This window comes from Propithecus coquereli, unplaced genomic scaffold (genome assembly GCF_000956105.1).
Source record: "Propithecus coquereli isolate 6110/MARCELLA unplaced genomic scaffold, Pcoq_1.0 Scaffold383, whole genome shotgun sequence".
Taxonomy (NCBI): Eukaryota; Metazoa; Chordata; class Mammalia; order Primates; family Indriidae; genus Propithecus; species Propithecus coquereli.
Window position 1 is genome coordinate 1,522,399 of NW_012149541.1, and position 5,746 is coordinate 1,528,144.

A 5,746-nucleotide genomic window follows, 5' to 3' on the forward strand; every position below is an offset into this window, starting at 1 on the left:
CTTTGTTACAGTAGTAAATCACTTCATGACAAATTCTGCACTTACATCCAGCCTGAATCTTTGTGATGTCATGATCAAAAAGTAGTTAATCTACAAGGATAGCCCTATAAAGTTTTTAGGAGTGAAGTGGGGGCTGAGAAGAGGCGTTGCATCAGTGTATGGGAGATAGTATTCCAGCCAAGAAAGCAATCTTTTCAGAGTGTCCCTTTAAAAGTCCATTCGCTCACATAGCAGAGATCTGTGTGCTCTCATCCATACCTCATGACAACATGCATCTTGTCAAGTAATAAACATTTTATTCAACAAGGAACAGGATCCAAGTCCTACAGAGCAATTAATAAATATACTTCAAACAAGAACTCTTTAAAAAGAGTTCTGTCCACAGTAGTAGTTATTAAGCATGACTACTGCATTTGATCTGAGGTAAATAATGCAAACTTGTTAGAAAAAACAATACATTTAAGAAGACTTCCCTTGCACGGGTAAAAATATTTTTATATGAAGATATTTAATGACAAGAAAAGTTTAATAAAAGATACGTGTGTGCATATAAGCACACAGTATATTTCATTAAGTAAAGAAAAATGCACAGACTGGAAGGTAGGGGCTGGGTGGGAACAACAACTAAAAGCTTGGAACGTAAATATGCAAAAATGTTAACAGGAACCAAATCTAAGTGACAAGATTACAAAAGAGAATGTTTTAAAAATTTTCCGGTATTTCGTGCATTTTACAAGGTTTTTACAAAGATCATGTATTAATTACTTCAATAAACAGAAATTTTTAAAACTGAAAAAAGTTGGCATTCACTTGTCATATATCCAATAAAAACAAAAAAGTGCTTACAAAACTAACATAGCTTCTAAGCTGCTTTCACAGATCATATATTCTAGACTTCAAACATGGCTAGTAATTATTTGTTAGTAATTTGAAAAAACTAGCAAATTAAGCTAAAAACTTTCACTTCTGGCTCTCCTATAAAGATTTTCATAACTAAAAACTAATAAATTTTTACCTTTCTATAAAAAGGTCTATGTCCAACTTTCTATAATCAGAATATTAGTAACAATCTGAATTTTTTAAATAATCAATTTATGTTATTTCACACAAATGCCATCTCATATAAGTAATTTAGGTTTAATTTAAGTAATTCCAAAGTGTAGGCACCTAATAAACAGTGCAAGTTTTGATGCATTTTAGTGATTGAACCAACATAAACGCCTTATGTGTAACAGATGAGCTTATTTTATATACACCTTTCCATTATCTCTTCAGAGCCTGATACATAATGAAGCTTTTTGCAAAAGGTACTTTGCTTTGCCTGGACATGGATTTACTTGAATATCCAGGAAGCTGTCAAAACCGATCTCAAACGGCATTATTTTCAAGACACAGAATGTCAACTCCCGACTGGGCCTCCTTCTCTCCTTTCTTTCACAAGAGTGCCTTTAATATCGCCTAGCCTACACTTCCGGGCTCATGAGTCACTGAAAAATGAGCTCTAAGTTTCCCTTAGAATGCCGCTCAAACAGCTCCTCTACAGCATTCAAGGATCTGGCCCCAAAACATCTCTTTAAACCCCACCATGGCCCTAGGCAGCAAACTGAATTATCCACAGTTTCTAGGCTATACCTTTTTACCTTCGTCCTCTAGCTTTGCTGCCCCTCCACACACTGTCCCTTCTGCAACCCTCCTATATCGAATCCCATCATTCCTTTAAGACCCTGCTTGGCACAGCCTCGCCCAGGAAGCCTTCCAGATTTCTGCTAGGCAGAAAGGATCGATCGGCCCGGTCTTCCCGGTTGCCTTTCTAACACTCTGTCGTTCTTTCACAGGACTTATCTCCTCCTTCCTGGTATCGTGGTTATTTGTGTACTCGTCTTATCTCCCACACCAGAGCCTAAGCTCCTCGGGGGAGGGGACCGTGGGGCCCAGTTCACCTTTGAATCCCTCCGGCGCGGACCGACTACGGCGCCTGCACGCAGTGAGCGTTCAAGTTGGTTCAACCGAACTCAGGAACGCACCGACCGCGTAATTCCTAACCAGAAATCAGTTAGGCATTTTCCCGAAAAGATGATCACAAAGATGCTATCTGCCACCTGATAACAGGAAGTTTACCAGCGGCTGGAAGCGAGGTGCTCGGAGACCTGGGTGCAATGGGAGTGACAGCTGGCCCGGCTCGCACTTCCCTGCCCTCCCGACTCCGGCCGGAGACGCCCCACGCCGCCAGCCCCGCCAGGGAACCACAGAGCGGGTGGCAGGACAGGGCTGGTCCGCAGGCCTCGGGGCGCCCAGCGCCAGCGAAGGCAAAAGAGAAGGGCTCAGTGAGGGGCCCGAGTCGGACGAAGAAGGAAGGCCGGGCCCAGCTGCTCCCGCCGACTCCGGGGCTGAGCGGGTCGGGGCCAACGCCGCCAGCAGAGAAAATGGAGGCAGCCCCGGGGCCGGTGACGGGCCCAGCGGGGCAGGCGGAAGCCAAGCGGGCGTCCGCGCCGCGAGCAGGGCCGGGCCGTGGGGGTCACTCACGGGGCTGGGCCGGGCGGCTCCCTCTCCGCGTCGTCGCCGTCCCCGTCCTCAGCCGCCGCCGCCGCCGCCGCCTCGGGCTGCTCGCTTGGTCCCCGCGGCGCGGCTCGGGTACTCGGCCCCTCCGTTGTCTTCCGCCCGCTCCAGCTCCCGGCGACGGGCTCCCGCAGCGGCGGCGGCTGCGCGGGCGGACGGCAGCCCAGGGGCTCCCGCGGCGGCCGCCGAGCTGCTGCGCTCGCTCGGGCTGCGGCTGCTGCTGCGGGACCCGGCGCCGCTTTCGCCTTCGCCCTCGCCCCGGCTCCGGAAAGCTCTGTGTCTCCCAGGCCGCGCCGCTCCCGGATCCCCGCGCCCTGTTCCCGGCCCGTGCCCGGCTTTGACGTGCGCACTGCGCAGCCGCTGAGGGCGCGACGTCGGGCGGCGCCGCAACGCCCCCCTTCGGTCTCGCGCGCCCCCCGGCGGCCCGGCGGACTCGGGGGGCGGGGGGGCGCCTGTAGTCCGCGCGAGGCCGGCGGGGAGGGGCCGCAGGGAAAAGCGGAAGCCAGGCCGGAGTTCCTCTTCTTTCCTGGGCCACTTTAGATGTTAGTGCTCAACCCCTTCTCATGGGTCTGAGCACTTTTCCTGAAGGAGTCTCATGCCCGCTTTTAACGAGCACTTCCTCAAGTTTTAACAAGCACTATTTTGCGAAAGGCCAGGAGCCGACGTTGTGCCCACCAATTCTTTCCTACTTGAGAGGAGCCGATCACCTCGTTTTAGCATCTCCTGAAAGAGCGTAGCCGGTAACGGAATGTTCCAGATTAATGGGAATCCACAGCCTAGATTTAAATCCCAGCTCCACTATTCGGTATCCATGGGCAGTTTCGCATCCCTGTGCCTGGGATTCGTCACACAATATGTATGTATGTATGTATACATACATACGATAATACCTGCCACAGGCTTATGAGGGTGAACGAGATAATGCATTGCAAAGTTCTGACAACAGAGCCTGGCACATAAAGATGCCATATATGAGTATTTTTCTTTCTTTGTTTTTCACGTGTAATTAGTGAGTATATTTGAGCACCCAGGCACTATTCTAGGCTGTGGGGCAGTGAACTAAACAGTCCCTGCTCCTGAGACAAACAGTAAACAAACCAACACATATAATATCGGACGATGTTAAGTGTTGTGGAGAAAAACAGCACTGGGTGAGGAGGGGAGAGGGTCGTTACTCGCAGTGGCCCTGCAGGGAATAGTCCCCTGGAGAAACTGAGGGCCTGTGAGCTTTGTGTGTGGAAAGGCAGAGGAACAGCAGCACCAAGGCCCTGAGGCAGGAATGTGCTGGCTCAGAGCGCCAAGGGAGAACAGGAGAAAGTGGGGGCCTGCAGACCAAAGTGAGGACTTTGGTTTTCACTCGAAATGAGATGGGAAGTGATTTGCAGGGTTGTGAGCAGAGAAGGGATGTGGGCTGACATTTCGAAAGGATCCCTGCAGCTGTGGTGTGAAGACCAGACTGCAGGGCTGGAGAGTTTCAGCAGGGAGATCAGTCAGAAGGCTGCTGAAATAATCCAGCCAAGAGAAGATGGGGCTTTGTCCCGGGTGGTAGCAGTGGAGGAATAAAGAAGTGATCACTTCTAAACACATCGAAAAGGCCGAGGTGACAGGATTTTGCTGATTTCTATTTTGTTTTTTTTCCTCAAGCAACTGTAGGATACAATTTGGTGACACGGGGAAGACAAACAGAAACAGATGTGAAGGGAGGAACTTGGGAATTCATTCGAGGGCATATAAAGTTTGAGCTTCCTATTGGACACCCAAGTTGGAAGTTGGACATAGAATTCTGTAGTTCAGGAGAGAGATCCAGGATGGAGACAGAGTTTTGGCAGTGCTCGAAGTAAAACCTCAGGACTCAGTGAGATCCTGTAGGGAGTGAGTGTTATAAAGAGGAAGGCCAAGGACTGAGCCCAAGTCCCCCAACTTTTAAGAGGTGCGGGAATGACAAGGAACCAGCAAAGGATTCTGCCAGGGAGGAGCCAGTGTGGCAGGAAGAGACCCAAGAGAATCATCTGCCGGAAGAGGAAGGACAGCTCTGAGGGAGGAGGATGGGTCCCTGCTGCCAATGCAGCTAATAGTTCAAGTAAAGTTAGGATTGGTGATTGGTCGTTGCCTTTGTAAGTGCAGAGGTGGGTGGGAAAGCCTGATTGGAGTGGTTTCTGGAACGAATGAGACCTAGAAAGAGTTCTAGAAAGAATGAAGCTCTAGAAAGAAAGACCACTGGTGTAGACAACATTAATATTTTCATGAAGTTTTGTTTCTGACCAAGTAGCAGAGAAACGGTGTGGTAGTTGGAGGGGAATGTGGGGCCCAAGCACATTTTCTGTTTTAATTTTGTTTTGTTTTTTAGGATGGGAGTGCTTACAGCAGCCTGCTTAAATGCTGATGGGAATGATTCAGGGTGAGGGAGAATTTGATGAGGGGTATGTTTTCTGGAGAGCCGTCCTTGAATAAAGGAGAAGGAAAGGATGCAGAGCACAGCACAGGGTCTGGCCTTGGATAGAAGCAAGGCGACGTGCTCTCACGGAATCAGGAGGACCGATAGAATGCGGGCAGAGAGGCAGGGAGCCAGGTAGATGAGGTCCCAGGACCTCATGGGCTGTCCCTGCTGAGGGCTTTTGTTTTCTCAGGAAAACAGGAAGAGCAGTCATTCATGTGCTTAGAGTGCAGAGTGGAGAGGGTGTTGGAAGTTTGAGGGGAGAGGAGAAGGCATAAAGGACCAGTCAGCAGGCAGCAGGGTTATTCTGTGTTTTTCGACAGCTACATTTTACTGGGAAGGTGTAGGCACAGGAAGATGGGGAATTAAACTCTACCAGAGTTATTTTTGCTAGACAATTCCATGGAGAGAAAGAAAGTGGAAAGGAAGGTGAGAGTATTTATAAAGAAGTCAAAATAATGGTGGACTGTTGAATCCACACCTGCCAAGGAGGGAGTGAGGAGGGGTGGGACAATGGGAGGAGAGAGACCGCATAAAGCAGTAAATGAGGAACAATGGATTGTTGGGCTCACACAGTAGGGGGGGAGGGCACCGGAAAGGAGGAGGTGCCAGTTGGAGAGCTAGGTTGCTTGACACTGAGATTATGGAAGGAGTGGTTTTCAGGAATGACAAGGCCAGGGGCAGCTTTGTAAATTGTATTATGCATGCGCATTTCCAGGGATCCTGTTGAAATGCAGATATTGGTTCCAGTGGTCC

General features: G+C 49.4%; 1 protein-coding gene across 1 annotated transcript in view; it reads right to left on the reverse strand.

Annotated features, from left to right (window-relative positions):
- CAB39 (calcium binding protein 39) overlaps positions 1-2,903 on the reverse strand; it is a 111,335-nt gene extending 108,432 nt beyond the window's left edge. The window contains exon 1 of the mRNA XM_012652206.1: positions 2,524-2,903. The gene's annotated coding sequence lies outside the window, so the exon portion shown is untranslated. The remainder of the gene's footprint in view (positions 1-2,523) is intronic.
- Between the last annotated feature and the right edge of the window lie 2,843 nt (positions 2,904-5,746).